Below are 24281 nucleotides of genomic sequence, written 5' to 3' on the forward strand. Positions count from 1 at the left end.
GACTAGGTTACATCAGTTCCTATCAGTTTTTGCCAGGCAGGTCTGTGCCAGTGCTGTGCAAGTTTTTTTCACAGCATTTGGCTGAATCTAGCAAAGCTAATCCTTTTTGGCCTATTGCAGAGTGTGTTAGTCAGTGGAGTAGCCTATTGTTATGTTCTGCTACCAGAGCTAAGGAAAGAGAGGAGATCTGTCCCTACGATAGAACTCAGCTGAATCCCTACGATGTAACAGGGAACCTGATCCTGCGATCAGAAATGCTAAAGTCCTAAGCTAGTCTGTACGGAGACCTATAGATGTGGGGAAGGAATCCCTACAAGTACTAAGGACTGGGAGGAAAATGGGACACCTCCTAACAGAAATAGTAGCAGACAGACGAACAAACAAAATATATAGAACATAGAGGTCCGTAGACCAAGCAAACTAACAGAGTTAGATACAGAGCACAGGCTAGCTAGAAAGTAGTTATAGAATGAAGTCCAGCAAAGCCAGAAGGGCGGAGCAGGATTAAATAGGCCAACAAGGTCATGTGACCAGCAAAGGAAAAAACCTAAGAGCAAGGTTCTAACAGTACCCCCCCTTCTAAGAGGATCCTCCGGATCCCCTAGGACCAGGCTTATCAGGAAATCTCCTGTGAAACGCTCTGATAAGTCTGGACGCGGAAACATCATCTGACCTCACCCAAGAGTTATCCTCGGGTCCGAAACCTTTCCAGGCCACAAGATACTGCAAACTACCTCTATACCGTCTAGAGTTAAGGATGCGAGAAATTTCATATTCCCCGTCCTCCACCACCGGAGGAACAGAGGCAGAGGCGTCACCATCCGACACAACAGCTTTTTTTAACAGAGAGACATGAAATACCGGATTAATTCTCCAGGAGGTAGGAACCTCCAACCTAACAGCAGATTGGTTGACAACCTGGAGCACCTTAAAGGGCCCTACAAACTTGGGACCCAATTTCTTAAAAGGAATCCTCAACCGCAGATTCCTAGAGGACAACCAGACCATGTCACCAACAGCGAACAAAACCTCCTGTCGTTTCCTATCAAAGTAGTCTTTAGATTTTCTGTTGGCCTCCTGAAGATTACCACGCACATCCGTCCAAACTCTCTCCAAATCACCGGAAAAATTCTCCTCCTCAGGCACGGCAGATACCAACTTGGAGAATGACCCAAACGACGGATGTCTCCCAGAACAACAAAAAAAAGGCGAACAACCAGCAGAAGAAGATGTATGATTGTTCAGAGCAAATTCAGCAAGTGGCAGAAACTCAGACCACCCCTCTTGATTGTCTGCCGCAAAACAACGCAAGAACTGCTCAACATCCTGGTTTTTCCTTTCTGTCTGGCCATTAGACTCAGGATGATATCCGGACGAGAACGACAAATGAACTCCCAACCTGTCACAAAAGGCATGCCAAAAACGAGCCACGAACTGAGGACCCCTATCAGAAACAATGTCAGTAGGAACGCCATGAAGTCTGACAATTTCCTTGACAAAGGCCTTAGCGAGAGTTTTAGCGCAGGGCAGTTTGACGAAGGGAACCAAGTGACACATCTTGCTAAAACGGTCCACGACCACCCAGATGACAGTAAAACCCTCAGAGGGGGGAAGGTCAATTATAAAGTCCATAGCCAAATGTGTCCAAGGAGCACTGGGAACCTCCAAAGGACAAACCAACCCCGCAGCAGGAGTATGTGAGGACTTAGATCTAGCACATATAGTACATTGACGCACCCACTTAATGACTTCCTTCTGCCATCCAGGCCACCAAAAACTGCGACCCACCAGTCTCTTAGTCTCAGAGATTCCGGGATGACCTGCCAACCGAGATTCGTGACACTCAACAAACAAATCTCTCCTAAAGGTCCCAGGCACAAACAACCTCCCATGAGGAGTGTTAGATGGGGCATTCTCCTGTGCTTTAAGAATCTCATCTTCCAAAACGGAGTCCAAAGCAGCTATCACAACACCTTCTTGTAAAATGTTCTCCTCTTTCTCTGCACCGACTATGGGAGAAATACTGCGAGACAAGGCATCCGCCTTAACATTCTTAGTACCAGGGATGTAAGTAACGGAGAAATTAAACCGCGAGAAAAACAGTGCCCACCTAGCCTGACGGGCATTCAGGCGCTTGGCAGCATCAAGATATATCAGATTTTTATGATCCGTAAGAACCTGAACGGGAAATTCCGCACCTTCCAAGAAGTGGCGCCAGTGTTCAAATGCGAGTTTAATAGCCAATAATTCCCGATTACCAATATCGTAATTCAGTTCAGTCTCCGAAAATTTTTTTGAAAAAAAGGCACAGGGATGTAATCCATCCCCGTTATCCTGAGACAATACTGCGCCAACCCCCACAGAGGAAGCATCAACCTCAACCAAAAACGGCTTAGTCACAACAGGCTGCATAAGGATGGGAGCAGAGGTGAACCTCTCCTTGAGATACACAAAAGCTTCAATGGCCTCAGAAGACCACTGAACCGCATCAGCACCTTTCCTGGTGAGATCGGTCAGAGGTTTGACAATACTAGAAAAATTTTTTATGAATTTTCTGTAATAATTGGCGAAACCCAAAAACCTCTGTATCGATTTCAAACCAATAGGCCTAGGCCATTCCTGTACAGCTTGAACTTTAACCGGGTCCATCTCAAAACCTTCGCTGGAGATAATGTAACCCAAAAAACTGATTCTCTGTACAGCGAACTCACATTTCTCCAGCTTAGCAAAAAGCGAATTGTCCATTAATAACTGTAATACCTCACGTACGCTCCGCCAATGAGACTCCAGATCCGGCGAATAAATCAAAATGTCATCCAAATACACAACCACATTTTTGCCGATCAAAGGTCTAAGGATGTCATTAATAAGATTCTGAAAAAATGCAGGAGCATTAGTAAGACCAAAAGGCATAACCAGGTTCTCAAAATGACCCACAGGAGTGTTAAAAGCAGTCTTCCATTCATCACCCTCCTTCATGCGCAACAGATTGTATGCCCCCTTAAGGTCAATTTTAGAGAACCACTTGGCCCCCATTAACTGGTTAAACAGATCAGGAAGCAATGGCAGTGGGTAAGGATTGCGTACAGTAATTTTGTTAATCTCACGAAAATCCAGACAAGGACGTAAACCGCCGTCCTTTTTTTTTACAAAAAAAAATCCAACCGCCACAGGAGACTTAGAGGGCCTAATGTGACCGGCGGCCAAACTTGTCTGTATGTATTCCTCCAAAGCCTTCCTCTCAGGAATAGTAAGGTTAAATAAACGACTTTTAGGAAGAGTCGCTCCAGGGACAAATTCAATAGAACAATCATAGTCTCTATGGGGAGGCAAAACCTGCGATTCCTTCTCAGAAAAAACTCTCCAAAAATCCTGAATAGGAACAGGCAATTCTCCCCTATCCAAAGCTGCAATACGCCCGTTACAACACTTGTCATAACATTTATGGCTCCAGGATTTAATTTCACTGGTAGACCAATCCAGTACAGGATTGTGAAATTTTAACCAGGGCAATCCCAATATTACTGGAGAAGGCAAGTTATTCAAAACTACCAAATCCAATTTCTCATGGTGAACACCATTAATAGTGAGAGGAAATTCACAGACCTTTAGAGTAATATTCTTCAAAGGGGAACCATCCACAGAAACCACAGCAATGGGGGATGATAAAGGTTCGGGTTTTAAATTGAGTCTTTCCAAGAATCCCCCATCAATTACATTCAGAGTAGAGCCACAATCAACAAACACCCGAAATTCCATTAATTTTTCCTGAGCAATCGCGGAAGCAGCTAAAAATACACCCTTGGAATTTAAACAGGCAATACGGGCATGACTGACCATTTTTTTTTCTTTCTTCATACGAAGCTCACAGCCTTTAATCAAATGACCAGATTTTCCGCAATAGAAACACAAGCCTTCAGAAAATCGACGGTCTTTTTCTTGAGAGCGAGGTGCCACCGATCCAATCTCCATCGGTTCACCACTGTTAGTACACACATTCTCATAACCAGAAACTGACATAGCAGAGGATTTGCTCTCATTAACCCTTGCACGCAGTCTCCTATCCACCCGTATAGCTAATTGCATAGCCTGTTGCAAATCTTCAGGTGTAGGATAAGCAATTAGCAGGTCTTTAACCCTTTCATTGAGCCCAGCAAGAAATAGACTTTTCAGAGCAGAATCGTTCCACCCTGTTTGAGTAGACCATCGACGGAAATGAGTACAATATTTTTCCACATTACCTGATCCCTGTTTCAAACGTCTCAACTCAGTCTCAGCTGATGCGACACGGTCAGGATCATCATATAATAGTCCCAAAGCAGAAAAAAAAACTATCCACTGATCTGAAGCATGTATCACTAGGTTGCAAAGAAAAGGCCCACTCCTGAGGCTCTTTGCGCAAAAGTGACATTATGAACCCTATGCGCTGGGATTCATCCCCAGAGTACTTGGGTCTCAAACGAAAATACAATAAGCAAGCATTTTTAAATGAAAAAAATTCTCGGTGTTCACCAAAAAATAAATCCGGCAAACATACCTTAGGCTCCAAGAAATGTGCTCCAGGACAGTTACTCACGTGCTGACGGAGCTCGGCCACCTCCAGAGAGAGTCCCTGCAGGTGTTTAGCCAAATCCTGAACCGACACCATGATGGAACAGAAAAATCTTTGCTTAGAGAATTTGCAGGCTGGACTTACTGTTATGTTCTGCTACCAGAGCTAAGGAAAGAGAGGAGATCTGTCCCTACGATAGAACTCAGCTGAATCCCTACGATGTAACAGGGAACCTGATCCTGCGATCAGACCTGCTAAAGTCCTAAGCTAGTCTGTACGGAGACCTATAGATGTGGGGAAGGAATCCCTACAAGTACTAAGGACTGGGAGGAAAATGGGACACCTCCTAACAGAAATAGTAGCAGACAGACGAACAAACAAAATATATAGAACATAGAGGTCCGTAGACCAAGCAAACTAACAGAGTTAGATACAGAGCACAGGCTAGCTAGAAAGTAGTTATACAATGAAGTCCAGCAAAGCCAGAAGGGCAGAGCAGGATTAAATAGGCCAACAAGGTCATGTGACCAGCAAAGGAAAAAGCCTAAGAGCAAGGTTCTAACACCTATCTGTGTTGCAAGATATACCACCTGTGTATAGAATACCAATTTTTTTACTGCACCTAGTGAAGTAAAATCTTTTGGGCATAGCATCATTCTATTAGTCCATCTATACTGACCTCCATCAGGTTGCAAATTGAATACAATTTTTTTCTGCATCTAGCTCTGAAAAAATATTGGGCTTCTAGCTGTGTGTGGGACTTGTTGTATTAGTCCATCTATACTGACCTCCATCAGGTTGCAAACTGAATATATTTTTTTCTGCATCTACCTCTGAAAAAATATTGGGCTTCTAGCTGTGTGTGGGACTTGTTCTATTAATCCATCTATACAGACCTCCATCAGGTTGCAAACTGAATATATTTTTTTCTGCATCTACCTCTGAAAAAATATTGGGCTTCTAGCTGTGTGTGGGACTTGTTGTATTAGTCCATCTATACTGACCTCCATCAGGTTGCAAACTGAATATATTTTTTTCTGCATCTACCTCTGAAAAAATATTGGGCTTCTAGCTGTGTGTGGGACTTGTTCTATTAATCCATCTATACAGACCTCCATTAGGTTGCAAACTGAATATATTTTTTTCTGCATCTACCTCTGAAAATATATGTGGCCTTCTAGCAGTGTGTGGGACTTTCTCTATTAGTCCATCTATACTGACCTCCATCAGGTTGCAAACTGAATATAATTTTTTTCTGCATCTAGCTCTGAAAAAATATTTGGCCTTCTAGCAGTGTGTGGGACTTTCTCTATTAGTCCATCTATACTGACCTCCATCAGGTTGCAAATTAAAAATAATTTTTATCTGCATCTACAGTACCTCTGAAAAAATATTTGGGCTTCTAGCTGTGTGTGGGACTTGTTCTATTAGTCCATCTATACTGACCTCCATCAGGTTGCAAATTGAATATAATTTTTATCTGCATCTAGCTCTGAAAAAATATTTGGCCTTCTAGCAGTGTGTGGGACTTTCTCTATTAGTCCATCTATACTGACCTTCATCAGGTTGCAAATTGAATATAATTTTTATCTGCATCTAGCTCTGAAAAAATATTTGGCCTTCTAGCAGTGTGTGGGACTTTCTCTATTAGTCCATCTATACTGACCTCCATCAGGTTGCAAATTAAAAATAATTTTTATCTGCATCTAGCTCTGAAAAAATATTTGGCCTTCTAGCAGTGTGTGGGACTTTCTCTATTAGTCCATCTATACTGACCTCCATCAGGTTGCAAACTGAATATATTTTTTTTCTGCATCTACCTCTGAAAAAATATTGGGCTTGTAGCTGTGTGTGGGACTTGTTCTATTAATCCATCTATACAGACCTCCATCAGGTTGCAAGCTGAATAAAAATATTTTCTGCATCTACCTCTGAAAAAATATTTGGGCTTCTAGCTGTGTGTGGGACTTGTTCTATTAGTCCATCTATACTGACCTCCATCAGGTTGAAAATTGAATATAATTTTTTTCTGCATCTAACCCAGCCAATAGTTTTGGCCTAATACCACAGTTTGGCCACTCAGATCTGCTCGGTTCCCATCCATTGTTTTTTTGTGCAAACAACTCCAGAGTTGTGAAGTAGTTAACCACCAAAATGAGTGGAAAAAGGCCTGCTGCTGGTGGAAAGGGGAATAGGCGTGTTGGGAAGGGGAAAAAAGGTTGTGTCCGTGGGGTAGGTGTTAAAGCAACAGTAACATCTGCAGAAGAAAGACCATCTTCCAGCTAAACTAAAATGTCTACTTCTTTTAGCGGACAATGTGATAAGATCCCTTTCTTACGGCCACGCTAATCGCTACAAATTCCAGATGAGGCACAAAAACAGCAGGTGCTTCAACGGATATCAAGTGCTCCTTTAAGTGGGCTCTCCTCCACATCAACTTCAACATCACAAATACTCCAGTCCTCAAAGGTGTCACCCCAATCGCACTTGCTTCCTCACAGCTCCCAAATCTCCAGCTGCCCGTCTGAGTATGAGGTAGAACAGATGGTTGAGTCTGCAGAGCTGTTTACTCATGCTATAGCCTGGGAATCAGAGGTCGACTCCAGCGCTTCTGTGAATCCAGACGAGGAAATGATCTGCACTGATGCCCAGAATCTTTATGAGTCGGATCCAGGAACAGACGCAGAAGGTTCTGACCATAATGTAGACCCTCATTTCCAAACTGTAACTCCTGTTGGTGGAGACAATGAGGAAGACGATGATAAGACTCAAATACCTGATTGGAGCGACAACTTTAGTTTTTTGTCAGGGCAGGAACAGGTTGGCTCTGAGGACGACGGGTGTGATAACGCAGAGGGTGATGATGATGAGGTTGGAGATCCCACTTACTGTCAACCCACAGTCAGCCAAGAGATGAGGTCAGCAGAGGAGGTGGAGGAAGATGCTAGTAACGACGAGGTCAGGTTGCGCCTTCCTGGACAGAGACGTAGTACTGGAAGCACGTCAACAACTGCATCCTCAAACACAACTCTGCCTCTCACCACAAGTCGTGGTGGCTCTTCAGGTCGCATGGGTGCTAAGCCTTGCATAGCCTGGGCATTTTTTCAGATCGATAAAGATGACCCAACTCGTGTTATCTGTAACATTTGTCAGCAAAAGCTAAGTAGAGGCCAAAAAATACATAGGTGAGTACTTCATGCATGAACCGGCACATGGACATGAAGCATAAGTTGCAGTGGGAAGCTCAGTGTGCTACAATGCGGCCTAGCCGGCCGGGCCAACCACCGTCTGCCATATCTTGTGCATCCGCGGCCTCTTCATCTTCTGTGACTGGGGGGACAGCAGTCACACCTGTTTTGGGGCGCAGACCTGCCACCTCTTTACCCGCAACAGCCAGCGTGATGGGCAGGTCATCATTTTCTTTGGAGGTGGTAACACCAGCTGGTGTTGAGCGCTGTCCGACATCGATAGCACCACCTTTGGATCAAGGCAACCTAACATGTCCGCCTGCATCTTCCTCACAGACCGGCAGTTTACCGGGGACACCCTTATCAACCCCGTCTAAGCACAATAGCCAGCCCTCGGTCCCTCAGATGTTGACAAGTAAAAGACCATTTCCTCCTAGCCATGAGAAAGCTAAGAGGTTGAATTTCTCCATCTGCAAGCTCTTGGCTACAGAAATGCTGCCTTTCCGCCTGGTGGACACAGAGGATTTTCGAGACCTTATGTCCGTCGCAGTGCCCCAGTACCAGATGCCCAGTCACCAGCATGTCGCACACAACATCACCGCTTCTTTGAGAAACTCTGTGTGTGACAGGGTGCATTTCACCACAGACACTTGGACGAGTAGGCATGGACAGGGGCGTTACATGTCGCTGACTGGGCACTGGGTAACTATGGTGACAGCAGGACAAGGGGCTGCTGTCCAAGTCTTGCCGTCCCCACGAGTTGTGCGTCAATCCTCTTTATGTCAAAGTTCCTCCACTGCTTCTGCCTCCTCAACCTCCTCTTGGTCTTCCACCTGCACCCAAAGCCTGTCTGGTCATGCCACAAGCTTTCTAACTGCGCAGAAGGGATCCTGCACACCTCCTTACTATGCTGACAGTAGGGCTCAACGTCATCAGGCGGTTTTTACATTGAAATGTCTGGGAAATGAGAGTCACACAGCTGAGGAGTTGTGGTCAGCTCTGGAGAACCAATTTCATGAATGGTTGTCTCCACTGGACCTGAAACCAGGGAAGGCCGTGTGCGACAATGCTGCAAACCTGGGTGCGGCCCTTCGCCGGGGCAATGTCACACACGTGCCTTGTATGGCTCACGTGTTGAACCTGGTTGTCCAGCAATTTTTAGCCCACTATCCCAGACTAGATGGCCTTCTGCAGAGGGCACGGTCGCAGTGTGCTCACTTCCGCCGTTTGCATCCCGCAGCTCAGCGACTTACATCTCTACAGAAGTCGTTGGGCCTGCCACTTCACCGGCTAAAATGCGATGTGCCTACCCGGTGGAATTCAACTCTGCACATGTTGCAGCGATTGTGGCAGCACCGACAAGCCCTGGTGCAATACGTTCTGACGTATAGCCTGGGCCAACGAGATCCAGAGGTGGGGCAAATCACGCTGGAGGAGTGGTCTCAGATCAGGGACCTATGCACCCTTCTGCACAGTTTTGAAATGGCGACGAAGATGTTTAGTGCTGACGATGCCATTATCAGCATGACTATTCTGGTGATTTACATGCTGGAGCACATGTTAAAAAGAATTCGGAGTCAGGTGGTGGCACAAGAGGAGGTGGAGGAAGTAGAGGAGGAGGAGTTGTATGCGGAAGGGCTAACATCTGCAAGGTCCAGACGGTCGGCAGCACCAAGGCGGCAGGCATGTGAGGGTGGGGGAGATGGTTTTACCAGGGCGCATGGTAGCAGCCAAACTAGTGAGGAAGGTGCAGGAGCCCAGGAAGAAGTGGAGGACGAACTGATGGAAGACTCATCAGATGAGGGAGACCTTGATCACATTTCTGTTGTGCGAGGTTGGGGGGAGAGGACAGAGGAAGGAAGCATGATTGTTACCTCGCCACCAACACAACAGGGACTTGGTGCTCCTGGATGCGCAACACACATGAGTGCCTTCTTGCTGCACTACCTGCAACATGACCCTCGAATTGTGAGAATTAGAAATAATCCTGACTACTGGGTTGCCACACTGTTAGATCCCCGGTACAAAAGTAAATTTGCAGAAATTATTCCTGCCATAGAAAGGGATGCACGCATGCAGGAGTATCAGCAGAGACTGTTGTAGAATCTTACATGTGCTTTTCCACAAAATACCAGTGGTGCACGTAGTGAATCTCACAGTTCCAACTTGCCAACCGTGGGACCGTCAAGTGTTCAGCACTCAAACCGTAACAGAACCACAGTATCTGCTGGTAACATCAATTTTGCGGAATCATTTCACCACTTTTTTAGCCCATCCTTTGCAAGGCCACAGGAGACAAGAAGTCTGACACATAGTCAACGCCTAGAGACGATGGTACAGGAGTATCTCCAAGCAAACATTGAAGCCATGACTGTGTCACTGGACCCTTGCTCTTTTTGGGCTTCCAATCTGGATAAATGGCCGGAGCTAGCCACTTACGCCTTGGAGATCTTGTCATGCCCCGCAGCCAGCGTTCTGTCTGAACGTGTGTTCAGCGCTGCTGGTGGTGTGCTGACAGATAAGCGCACGCGGCTCTCCACTGATAATGTAGACAGACTCACGTTCATAAAGATGAACAAATCATGGATCCGAAACGACTTTTCTACCGCTGTGTCATCCTGGGGAGAGTAAAAGCTTGATGATTGGTTAAAATCACCCTACCAACCGTTTTAAGCTTTCAAATTACTAATCATGTTTATCTGTATCTTGGCTGGAAAATAATTTGGGCTTTGTAGCAGTGTGCAGCACTGATTCTATTAGGCCATCTATAATAAGCTCCACCAGATTTAAAATTACTAATCATGTTTATCTGTATCTTGACTGGAAAATAATTTGGGCTTTGTAGCAGTGTGCAGCACTGATCCTATTAGGCCATCTATACTAAAGCTTCACCAGATTTAAAATTAATAATAATTTTTAGCTGCATCTAGCCCGGAAAATAATTTTGGGGCTCCGAGATGCGCAAGACACATAAGTGCCTTCTTGCTGCACTACCTGCAGCATGACCCTCATATTGTCAGAATTCGAAGTAATCATGACTACTGGGTTGCCACACTCTTAGATCCCCCAAACTTTTCGATCAACCTTTTAATTTTAATAAAGACCAAAAAAATGGTCATTTTTGAAATTATAAGCATTAGCAGGTTGTTAGAAACTGAAATCAAACAGTTTTCAACTCAAAACTTTATTCTAGGTGATGTTACATTTTCACATAGGACCCCTTGTTCGAAAGGAGCTTCTGAACTCTCTCGTCCATTGAATTTGTCAGGTTTTGGATGGTTTCTGCTTCAATTGTTTTGCATGAGGACAGAATACCCTCCCAGAGCTGTTGCTTAGATGTGAACTGCCTCCCGCCATCATAGACACTCCTTTTAATGATGCTCCAAAGGTTCTGAATGGGGTAGAGGTCAGGGGAGCATGGGGGTCACACCATAAGTTTGTCCCCTTTTATGCCCATATCAGCCAGAGATGCAGATGTTTTATGTGCAGCATGAGATGGTGCATTATCATGCAAAAAAATGATCTTGCTGTGAAATACACGGTTCTTCTTCTTGAACCATGGCAGGAAGTGCTGTTTGAGAAAATCCACATACATTATGGAGTTCATCTTTAGCGCCTTCAGGAATCCTAAAGGGGCCGACAATCTCTCTCCCCATGATTCCAGCCCAAAACATTACTCCACCTCCTCCTTGTTGGCGCTGTAGCCGTGTTTGCGTGGGGTGTCCATCAACCAGCCATCCTCCACTCCATCCATCTGGACCATCGAGCGCTGCACGGCACTCATCCGTGAACAAAACAGTTTTGAAATCAGTCTTCATGTAATGTTTGGCCCACTGGAGCCGTTTCTGCTTGTGTGAAGTGGATAGAGGAGGTCGACAGGATGGCGTATGCACAGCTGCAAACCTCTGAAGGACCCTGCATCTTGATGTTCGGGGGACGTTGGAGGCACCAGCAGTTTCAAAAACTTGTCTGCTGCTATGACAAGGTTTTTTTGACGCTGCTCTTTCAACCTGACGTAATTGCCTGTAGGAAAGAGTCCTCAATTTGCCCTTATCAGCACGCACACGTGTGTACTGTGAATCAGCTACATACTTCTTGATTGCCAAGACACTTCATCCTGATCATCGCACAATGTTGATTGTAGTCATGCCTTGACCTAAACACTCCACAATTTGTTGCTTCTCAGCAGCCGACACATCCTTTTTCTTTCCCATTTTGGCAGAAAATGTAGGCTGCTTAATAATGTGAGACAGCCTTCTTAAGTAGTCTTGCCTTTCATTGGACACACCTGCCAAACTAATTAGCACAGGTGTCTGCAATTGCTTACAGTGATATAAAGAGCCCTGACACACATCACCATCAATGAGTTTAACTGACAAACAAACAAATTCTTCCCTTATCACTCCTAAACACTTTTTGCATAATAATTTGGAACACAGTGTACATGTGCTTTTCCACAAAACACCAGTGGTTCACGTAGTGAATTTTACAGTTCTAACTTGCCAACCGTGGTCTGTATGGAGTTGTTCAATAAAGGGCCCAAAATTAAGATAACATAGATGGGAGAGGTCTCTATGAATAGGAATTCCTAAGTATTTGATACCCTGTGAGGGCCAGGCAAAGGGAAAGTTGGACTGGATGGAATCCTATATGGATTTGGGGAGGGAGACTTCGAGGGCTTCAGACTTCGCTGCATTGATTTTAAAATTTGACCATGTAACAAAGTGATCTATTTCAGCCATAACAGCATGGATGGATATATGTGATAGAGTCATATATACTAGGACATCATCAGCAAATAGAGAGCACTTGTACTCGGTGCCTCCCACCTCAATCCACCTAATATTGGGGTTATGGCGAATTGATGAGAGCAGGTGCTCCGTCACTAGGATGTATAAGAGAGGGGACAGAGAACATCCCTGCCTTGTCCCATTGGTGATTGTGAAAGGTGATGAAAATGTTCTGACGCGCCCCCTGGGCCTTGGGACACCCGGAGCCGGACACTTTTTGGTGGATGCTGGTGGTTGTAGTCTCCGTGGCGGCGACCCGGTTCCGTGGCTCAGGGCGGTCAAACCAGTGGCGGAACTATTTATGTGGTTTTGATGTTTAAATGTCCGACTATGCCACCCGTGGATTGCGGTCAGAGTGAACCGCCGCTCCAGGGCAGACCGCTGAGGCTGGTGTTGTGGGTGCAGCAGAGCGTAGCATAACTCCCCACGGGAGGAGTATAGCCTCAGGGCAGTGTATGCGGAGGATGGGGGTGATGGTGCAGGGCAGCAGCAGTAACGACACGGAGTCAGTGATGCAGTCCAGGGCCTTTACTCGCAGTTCTTATTATATAGACCACTTCTGCAGGTAACGGCTGCCCACGTCGTACTGTGCTCACCAGGTGAGGGGCTCAGACAACTCCCAGATAACTTTGGAGCACTTCACAGGACCCCCTTTGTGTGTCCTTTGTCTGGCCTTTCTTACCAACCCTTCTGTCCGGCTGCCTCGGGCCTCCTCTTGGTAAACTTGGCGCCAGTTTCCCTGACCCTATGTGGTGCCTTCCTAGCGGGTGTAGCGAGAGGCTGCGCCACATAAAATGTCACAGCCTCCTGTTTCTAGCTGAGGGTCATTTCCTGCCTCCACTAGTTTCGGGGACCGGTCTCCCCCTTTGGCCTGACCCCTCCACGCAGGTGGATTCGGGCATGCGGTGGCGACTCGCCCGTCCGCACCCCTGGGATCCCTTCGTTCCTCGTTCCTGGAGCCTTCTCCGCTCCTCTTCCTTCCTTCTCCCTCTTCCAGGCCTGGGCCTCTGTTACTAGGCCCGCCTCCGGAGCAGAGCTCATGCAGAGCCCCTGCTCCCTGCCACTTCTGCTCAGACTTCTCTGCACTGAACTAAGATGGTGCCCACCTTTTATACTCCCTTCTCAATGCACCCAGGAACTGCTTCCTCCCTGCTCCTGCACTACAGGGTTCCCCTTCCTCAGTGTTCCCTCCCCCCACTCCAGCCAGGGACAGGGACTGTCGTGCCCATCTCAGGGGCATATTGGTCGCCCTGCCCCATGGCAATGTGGCGTAATGCATGCAGGTGTCGGGTCCTGATCCACACTACATCCTTACCTGAGAGTGAGATATCACACCTCTGGGTGAGGTGCAATACCTCTGTAGCAACCGAGCCCTCAGGGTACTACAGTTCCATTTATCTTCAGCCTAGGTGACGTATTGCGATACAGGGCCATGATTTTGGCTATAAAAGGGTCCCCTAGACCCCTACCCCAAGCTTTTTAAGAGAATCATATATGGCGTGCCAGGAGACTCTATGGAATGCTTTCTCAGCATCCAACGAGAGTATCTAATTACAAATTTTTAACTGCATCTAGCCCAGGAAATACTTTGTGCCTAGTAGCAGTGTCTGCTAGTCAGCGGATTATCCCGGCTGTTAAGCAAGCTACACCACCTGTAGTTTGGACACTTAATTTTTTCAAAGGAAATGCTTCGGGACCACGGGATACTCAGTGAAGAGCATCAGGAGGCACCCCAAGGCATAGGGGCTGGGACTGGCAGTAGGATGCCTTTCGGTGGACAGCCGAGCTCGATCCTTATAAAAGCTTTTTAACTGCAGCAGCTTTAGTGGACGCTACTGGAGCTGGAATTACACGGCTGCTGGCATGAGACTTGCCCTCCAATAGATCCTTGTAAATGGATTTAAAGTGTATTCATTCAAATTAGAGAGACAATTTAAATTAAAAAGCTTAGAGCTGCCTCCACCACAGGGGGGCTCGCTCGACCCACCAGCGGACAGGCACCAGTATTGGGAGAGGGGGGCTGGCCGTCAGGGTTCACCGCGGCTCTGGCACAAACCCGGCGACGCGGAGGTGGCACGGGCAGGAGCGGACTGAACGTGTCGGCTTCTCACTTTTTGGATTTTAGAAGGGCATGACATGCCTATATCTGTGTCTCCCCCTCCTTTTACTCCTCCACCTCTTTATTTTCGCATGACTATATGTACTTGTCACTTTTCCATGTGTTACTTGTGTCTTCTGAGCAGTTTGTCAGCTTTTGGACACCTTTGAAGGTGTTTTCTATGTGTTTCTATGTGTTTTTTTTGCCTGCCATTGGTTTTAACGGTGTTCGAAGGTGTTCGACAAACAGTTCGACGAACAGTTCGGCGAACACACGGGTGTTCGACGAACCGAACCGAACTCGAACACTACGGGGGTGGCTCAACACTAGTCAGCATCAGCGTGGGGGGGCAAAACGACCAGCCTGACCATCACCATCACGATCAGGCACATGGCAGCAAAGCACCCGAGTTTGTGGGCCGAACCCCAAGAACAGTGTCTGCGGGTGGCACCACTGCTTCTTCCACTGTTTTGCATGCAAGCCAATCCCCTGTCCATGGTGAATGCAAAGATGCTTCCTGCCCTGCACCTGTGATTGCACACTCTCAAGTAGCAGCATCAGGAAGAACGTCCACGTCCTTGTCCCAGCGCAGCGTTCATTTGTCCATACCCCAGTCCTTGGAACGCGAGTGCAAATAAGCAGCCAATGCCCCACAGGCCACACGACTAAATTCTCACATTTCATGACTGCTTGCGCTCGAAATGTTGCCTTTTAGGCTCATGGAGACGGAAGCATTCCGCAACCTGATAGCGGCGGCCGTTCCTCGGTACTCGGTCCCCAGCTGCCACTATTTCTCCCATTGTGCCATCCCCGCATTACACAAGCACGTGTCCCAAAACATTAGCCGTGCCCTCAACAACGCAGTTACCGGGAAAGACCACCTAACTACAGACACGTGGACAAGTGCTTGTGGGCAGGGATGGTACATCTCACTGACAGCACACTGGGTTAACATAGTGGAAGCCGGGACCCAGTCGGTCCTTGGGACGGAACACGTCCTCCCGAAGCCAAGGATTGCAGGCCCTAGGTCAATCAGGGTTGCCCCCGCAGTCTACAGCTCCTGCCCCTCATCATCCTCAGCCTCCTCCTCCTTTACAGCCTCCATCTCCGAAATGACCATATCAGTCACAAACTGGAAGAACTGCAGCACTGCCTCGGCAAAGCGGCAACAGGCTGTGTTGAAGCTAATATGCTTAGGTGACAAACTGCACAATTCTGAAGAGTTGTGGATAACTCTGAAAGAGCAGGGAGATCTGTGGCTCACACTGCTGAGCCTACAGCCAGGCATGGTCATGTGTGACAATGGCCGGAACCTGGTGGCTGCTCTGAGGCGAGGCAAGCTCACACACATACCATGTCTGGCCCATGTGCTTAACCTTGTGGTTCAACTGTTTCTCAAATCCTACCCGGAGCTGCCGGATCTTTTTGTTAAAGTACGCCGCCTGTGTGCCCATTTTAGAAAGTCACCTACAGCTTCCGCTGCCCTTGCAGTGTTTCAGCAGCATTTGCAGCTTCTGGCTCACAGACTGGTGTGTGATGTCCTCACGTGTTGGAACTCTACACTGCAGATGTTGGGAAGGATTTGTGAGCAGAAAAGGGCATTTGTTGAGTACCAGCATCAACAAAGCTTTCGGTATTCAGTTCAGACTCCACTCGTAAGACCTCAGGAGTGGACATGGATGTAGGACATATGTACCATCCTCCAAAACTTTGAGGACTCCACCAAGATGGTGAGCGGCGATGACGCCATAATTAGTGTCATCATCCCGCTTCTCTGCCTTCTGAAACGCTATCTGCTCACAATCAAAGAGGATGCATTGCAGGCGGAGCACGATGAGATGGAGCAAGGAACCATACAGGGTGATTACACAGAGCCCAGTTTCATCTCATTCCAATGTGGATTGGGTGACAATAAGGAACAGGAGGAGGAGGAGGAAGAACAGGAGGTAGTTTCATGCGCTATAGAGGGTACTAACTGAACAACTGTCATACCGTCTGTTCAGCGTGGATGGCCTGAGGACAGAAAGGAGAAGGAGAGCATGGTCACTTATCCTCTTGGTGAGGACACGGAAGTCTTGCCTGTTAGCAGTCTGGCATGCATGGCTGATTTTATGTTATTCTGCCTTTCCCGTGGCCCTCCCGTTCTCAAAATTTTGGATGACAGTCATTACTGGTTGGTGACACTTCTAGACCACGCTACAAGGAGAACTTTAAATCTCTTATTCCTGAGGCGGACAGGTCTACAAAAATGGGGCACTACCAGAAGGCCCTTGTTGCAGAACTATTAAAAAAATTCCCATCTGAAAATGTTGGCAGTAGAGGTCATAGTTCGTTGGATAACCAAGGACTACAGGCGAAAGAGACACAACTCCAATCCAGCAGAGGCAGGGGAACACTGTCAAAGTTCTGGGAGAAATTTCTCAGCCCCTCCCATCGCACAAGCCCTGAGGCGTGGGGTACTATCACAAGGAGTGCAAAGTTTGAAAAGATGCTGAGGGAGTACCTTGTCGACCGTACCAACATCCTCCGTGATTCCTCTGTGCCTTATAACTATTGGGTATCCAAGGTGAATACGTGGAATGAACTTGCTCTCTATGCCTTGGAGGTCCTGGCCTGGCCTGCCCTGCCACCAGCGTTTAATCAAAGCGGGTTTTTAGTGCCGCTGGTGGAAGTATAACTGATAAGCGCATCCTGAAAATGCTGACAGGCTGACTCTTATAAAAATGAACAAGGGCTGGATTGGGCCAGACTTCTCAACACCACCGAATGACAGCAGCATAACATAAACTCAAATCCAGTGTCTTTTCTTGGGAGGTGTATTCCCATGCACCTTTTCACACACACACATGGGTATACGCTTCCTGATTTTGGCTATTTGCTCTTGACTAGTGTTGAGCCACCCCCGTAGTGTTCGAGTTCGGTTCGGTTCGTCGAACACCCGTGTGTTCGCCGAACTGTTCGTCGAACTGTTCGTCGAACACCTTTGAACACCGTTAAAACCAATGGCAGGCAAACAAAAACACATAGAAACACATAGAAAACACCTTCAAAGGTGTCCAAAAGCTGACAAACTGCTCAGAAGACACAACTAACACATGGAAAAGTGACAAGTACATATAGTCATGCGAAAAGAAAAGAGGTGGAGGAGTAAAAGGAGGGGGAGACACAGATATAGGCATGTCATGCCCTTCTAAAATCCAAAAAGTGAGAAGCCGAGACGGCCAGTCCGCTCCTGCCCGTGCCACCTCCGTGTCGCCGGGTTTGTGCCAGAGCCGCGGTGAACCCTGACGGCCAGCCCCCCTCTCCCAATACTGGTGCCTGTCCGCTGGTGGGTCGAGAGAGCCCCCCTGTGGTGGAGGCAGCTCTAAGCTTTTTAATTTAAATTGTCCCTCTAATTTGAATGAATACACTTTAAATCCATTTACAAGGATCTATTGGAGGGCAAGTCTCATGCCAGCAGCCCCGTAATTCCAGCTCCAGTAGCGTCCACTAAAGCTGCTGCAGTTAAAAAGCTTTTATAAGGATCGAGCTCGGCTGTCCACCGCAAGGCATCCTAGTGCCAGTCCCAGCCCCTATGCCTTGGGGTGCCTCCTGATGCTCTTCACTGAGTATCCCGTGGTCCCGAAGCATTTCCTTTGAAAAAATTAAGTGTCCAAACTACAGGTGGTGTAGCTTGCTTAACAGCCGGGATAATCCGCTGACTAGCAGACACTGCTACTAGGCACAAAGTATTTCCTGGGCTAGATGCAGTTAAAAATTTGTAAGTAGATACTCTCGTTGGATGCTGAGAAAGCATTCCATAGAGTCTCCTGGCACGCCATATATGATTCTCTTAAAAAGCTTGGGGTAGGGGTCTAGGGGACCCTTTTATAGCCAAAATCACGGCTCTGTATCACAATACGTCACCTAGGCTGAAGATAAATGGAACTGTAGCACCGAGGGCTCGGTTGCTACAGACGTATTGCACCTCACCCAGAGGTGTGATATCTCACTCTCAGATAAGGATGGAGTGTGGATCAGGACCCGACACCTGCATGCATTACACCACATTGCCGTGGGGCAGGGCGACCAATATGCCCCTGAGATGGGCACGACAGTCCCTGTCCCTGGCTGGAGTGGGGGGAGGGAACACTGAGGAAGGGGAACCCTGCAGTGCAGGAGCAGGGAGGAAGCAGTTCCTGGGTGCATTGAGAAGGGAGTATAAAAGGTGGGCACCATCTTAGTTCAGTGCAGAGAAGTCTGAGCAGAAGTGGCAGGGAGCAGGGGCTCTGCATGAGCTCTGCTCCGGAGGCGGGCCTAGTAACAGAGGCCCAGGCCTGCAAGAGGGAGAAGGAAGGAAGAGGAGCGGAGAAGGCTCCAGGAACGAGGAATGAAGGGATCCCAGGGGTGCGGATGGGCGAGTCGCCACCGCACGCCCAAATCCACCTGCGTGGAGGGGTCAGGCCAAAGGGGGAGACCGGTCCCCGAACTAGTGGAGGCAGGAAACGACCCTCAGCTAGAAACCGGAGGCTCTGACATTTTATGTGGCGCAGCCCCTTGCTCCACCCGCTAGGAAGGCACCACATAGGGTCAGGGAAACTGGCGCCAAGTTTACCAAGAGGAGGCCCGAGGCAGCCGGACAGAAGTGTTGGTAAGAAAGGCCAGACAAAGGACACACAAAGGGGGTCCTGTGAAGCGCTCCAAAGTTATCTGGGAGTTGTCTGAGCCCCTCACCTGGTGAGCACAGTACGACGTGGGCAGCCGTTACCTGCAGACGTGGTCTGGATAATAAGAACTGTGAGTAAAGGCCCTGAACTGCATCACTGACTCCGTGTCGTTACTGCTGCTGCCCTGCACCATCACCCCCATCCTCCGCATACACTGCCCTGAGGCTATACTCCTCCCGTGGGGAGTTATGCTACGCTCTGCTGCACCCACAACACCAGCCTTAGCGGTCTGCCCTGTAGCGGCGGTTCACTCTGACCGCAATCCACGGGTGGCGTAGTCGGACATTTAAACATCAAAACCACATAAATAGTTCCGCCACTGGTTTGACCGCCCTGAGCCACGGAACCGGATCGCCGCCACGAAGACTACAACCACCAGCATCCACCAAAAAGTGTCCGTCTCCGGGTGTCCCAAGGCCCAGGGGGTGCGTCAGAACATTTTCATCACCTTTCACAATCACCAATGGGACAAGGCAGGGATGTCCTCTGTCCCCTCTCTTATACATCCTAGTGACGGAGCACCTGCTCTCATCAATTCGCCATAACCCCAATATTAGGTGGATTGAGGTGGGAGGCACCGAGTACAAGTGCTCTCTATTTGCTGATGATGTCCTAGTATATATCACTCAATCACATATATCCATCCCTGCTGTTATGGCTGAAATAGATCACTTTGTTACATGGTAAAATTTTAAAATCAATGCAGCGAAGTCTGAGGCCCTCGATGTCTCCCTCCCTAAATCCATATAGGATTCCATCCAGTCCAACTTTCCCTTTGCCTGGCCCTCACAGGGTATCAAATACTTAGGAATTCCTATTCATAGAGACCTCTCCCATCTATGTTATCTTAATTTTGGGCCCTTTATTGAACAATTCCATACAGACCACGGTTGGCAAGTTAGAACTGTAAGATTCACTACGTGAACCACTGGTGTTTTGTGGAAAAGCACATGTACACCGCGTTCCAAATTATTATGCAAAAAGTGTTTAGGAGTGATAAGGGAAGAATTTGTTTGTTTGTCAGTTAAACTCATTGATGGTGATGTGTGTCAGGGCTCTTTATATCACTGTAAGCAATTGCAGACACCTGTGCTAATTAGTTTGGCAGGTGTGTCCAATGAAAGGCAAGACTACTTAAGAAGGCTCTCTCACATTATTAAGCAGCCTACATTTTCTGCCAAAATGGGAAAGAAAAAGGATGTGTCGGCTGCTGAGAAGCAACAAATTGTGGAGTGTTTAGGTCAAGGCATGACTACAATCAACATTGTGCGATGATCAGGATGAAGTGTCTTGGCAATCAAGAAGTATGTAGCTGATTCACAGTACACACGTGTGCGTGCTGATAAGGGCAAATTGAGGACTCTTTCCTACAGGCAATTACGTCAGGTTGAAAGAGCAGCGGCAAAAAAGCCTTGTCATAGCAGCAGACAATTTTTGAAGCTGCTTGTGCCTCCAACGTCCCCCGAACAACAAGATGCAGGGTCCTTCAGAGGTTTGCAGCTGTGCATACGCCATCCTGTCGACCTCCTCTATCCACTTCACACAAGTAGAAACGGCTCCAGTGGGCCAAACATTACATGAAGACTGATTTCAAAACTGTTTTGTTCACGGATGAGTGCCGTTCAGCGCTCGATGGTCCAGATGGATGGAGTGGAGGATGGCTGGTTGATGGACACCCCACGCAAACACGACTACAGCGCCAACAAGGAGGAGGTGGAGTAATATTTTGGCCTGGAATCATGGGGAGAGAGATTGTCGGCCCCTTTAGGATCCCTGAAGGCGCTAAAGATGAACTCCATAATGTATGTGGATTTTCTCAAACAGCATTTCCTGCCATGGTTTAAGAAGAAGAACCGTGTATTTCACAGCAAGATCATTTTTCTGCATGCTAATGCACCATCTCATGCTGCACATAAAACATCTGCATCTCTGGATGATATGGGCATAAAAGGGGACAAACTTATGGTGTGACCCCCATGCTCCCCTGACCTGTACCCCATTCAGAACCTTTGGAGCATCATTAAAAGGAGTGTCTATGATGGCGGGAGGCAGTTCACATCTAAGCAACAGCTCTGGGAGGGTATTCTGTCCTCATGCAAAACAATTGAAGCAGAAACCATCCAAAACCTGACAAATTCAATGGACGAGAGAGTTCAGAAGCTCCTTTCGAACAAGGGGTCCTATGTGAAAATGTAACATCACCTAGAATAAAGTTTTGAGTTGAAAACTGTTTGATTTCAGTTTCTAACAACCTGCTAATGCTTATAATTTCAAAAATGACCATTTTTTTGGTCTTTATTAAAATGAAAAGGTTGATCGAAAAGTTTGGGGGATCTAAGAGTGTGGCAACCCAGTAGTCATGATTACTTCGAATTCTGACAATATGAGGGTCATGCTGCAGGTAGTGCAGCAAGAAGGCACTTATGTGTCTTGCGCATCTCGGAGCCCCAAAATTATTTTCCGGGCTAGATGCAGCTGAAAATTATTATTAATTTTAAATCTTGTGAAGCTTTAGTATAGATGGCCTAATAGGATCAGTGCTGCACACTGCTACAAAGCCCAAATTATTTTCCAGCCAAGATACAGATAAACATGATTAGTAATTTGAAAGCTTAAAACGGTTGGTAGGGTGATTTTAACCAATCATCAAGCTTTTACTCTCCCCAGGATGACACAGGGGTAGAAAAGTCGTTTCGGATCCATGATTTGTTCATCTTTATGAACGTGAGTCTGTCTACATTATCAGTGGAGAGCCGCGTGCGCTTATCTGTCAGCACACCACCAGCAGCGCTGAACACACGTTCAGACAGAACGCTGGCTGTGGGGCATGACAATTTCTCCAAGGCGTAAGTGGCTAGCTCCGGCCATTTATCCAGATTGGAAGCCCAAAAAGAGCAAGGGTCCAGTGACACAGTCGTGGCTTCAATGTTTACTTGGAGATACTCCTGTACCATCGTCTCTAGGCGTTGACTATGTGTCAGACTTCTTGTCTCCTGTGGCCTTGCAAAGGATGGGCTAAAAAAGTGGTGAAATGATTCCGCAAAATTGATGTTACCAGCAGATACTGTAGTTCTGTTACGGTTTGAGTGCTGAACACTTGACGGTCCCATGGTTGGCAAGTTGGAACTGTGAGATTCACTACGTGCACCACTGGTATTTTGTGGAAAAGCACATGTAAGATTCTGCAACAGTCTCTGCTGATACTCCTGCATGCGTGCATCCCTTTCTATGGCAGGAATAATTTCTGCAAATTTACTTTTGTACCGGGGATCTAACAGTGTGGCAACCCAGTAGTCAGGATTATTTCTAATTCTCACAATTCGAGGGTCATGTTGCAGGTAGTGCAGCAAGAAGGCACTCATGTGTGTTGCGCATCCAGGAGCACCAAGTCCCTGTTGTGTTGGTGGCGAGGTAACAATCATGCTTCCTTCCTCTGTCCTCTCCCCACAACCTCGCACAACAGAAATGTCATCAAGGTCTCCCTTCCCTCATCTGATGAGTCTTCCATCAGTTCGTCCTCCACTTCTTCCTGGGCTCCTGCACCTTCCTCACTAGTTTGGCTGCTACCATGCGCCCTGGTAAAATCATCTCCCCCACCCTCACATGCCTGCCGCCTTGGTGCTGCCGACCGTCTGGACCTTGCAGATGTTAGCCCTTCCGCATACAACTCCTCCTCCTCTACTTCCTCCACCTCCTCTTGTGCCACCACCTGACTCCGAATTCTGTTTAACATGTGCTCCAGCATGTAAATCACCGGAATAGTCATGCTGATAATGGCATTGTCAGCACTAAACATCTTCGTCGCCATTTCAAAACTGTGCAGAAGGGTGCATAGGTCCCTGATCTGAGACCACTCCTCCAGCGTGATTTGCCCCATCTCTGAATCTCGTTGGCCCAGGCTATACGTCAGAACGTATTGCACCAGGGCTTGTCGGTGCTGCCACAGTCGCTGCAACATGTGCAGAGTTGAATTCCACCGGGTAGGCACATCGCATTTTAGCCGGTGAAGTGGCAGGCCCAACGACTTCTGTAGAGATGTAAGTCGCTGAGCTGCGGGATGCAAACGGCGGAAGTGAGCACACAGCGACCGTGCCCTCTGCAGAAGGCCATCTAGTCTGGGATAGTGGGCTAAAAATTGCTGGACAACCAGGTTCAACACGTGAGCCATACAAGGAACGTGTGTGACATTGCCCCGGCGAAGGGCCGCACCCAGGTTTGCAGCATTGTCGCACACGGCCTTCCCTGGTTTCAGGTCCAGTGGAGACAACCATTCATGAAATTGGTTCTCCAGAGCTGACCACAACTCCTCAGCTGTGTGACTCACATTTCCCAGACATTTCAATGTAAAAAGCGCCTGATGACGTTGAGCCCTACTGCCAGCATAGTAAGGAGGTGTGCAGGATCCCTTCTGCGCAGTTAGAAAGCTTGTGGCATGACCAGACAGGCTTTGGGTGCAGGTGGAAGACCGAGAGGAGGTTGAGGAGGCAGAAGCAGTGGAGGAACTTTGACATAAAGAGGATTGACGCACAACTCGTGGGGACGGCAAGACTTGGACAGCAGCCCCTTGTCCTGCTGTCACCATAGTTACCCAGTGCCCAGTCAGCGACATGTAACGCCCCTGTCCATGCCTACTCGTCCAAGTGTCTGTGGTGAAATGCACCCTGTCACACACAGAGTTTCTCAAAGAAGCGGTGATGTTGTGTGCGACATGCTGGTGGAGCGCAGGCACACCTTTCTTTGAGAAGTAGTGCCGACTGGGCATCTGGTACTGGGGCACTGCGACGGACATAAGGTCTCGAAAATCCTCTGTGTCCACCAGGCGGAAAGGCAGCATTTCTGTAGCCAAGAGCTTGCAGATGGTGAAATTCAACCTCTTAGCTTTCTCATGGCTAGGAGGAAATGGTCTTTTACTTGTCCACATCTGAGGGACCGAGGGCTGGCTATTGT

Source organism: Phyllobates terribilis, unplaced genomic scaffold, assembly GCF_046119375.1.
Source record: "Phyllobates terribilis strain yellow unplaced genomic scaffold, ASM4611937v1 Scaffold_2__4_contigs__length_985480577, whole genome shotgun sequence".
NCBI lineage: Eukaryota > Metazoa > Chordata > Amphibia > Anura > Dendrobatidae > Phyllobates > Phyllobates terribilis.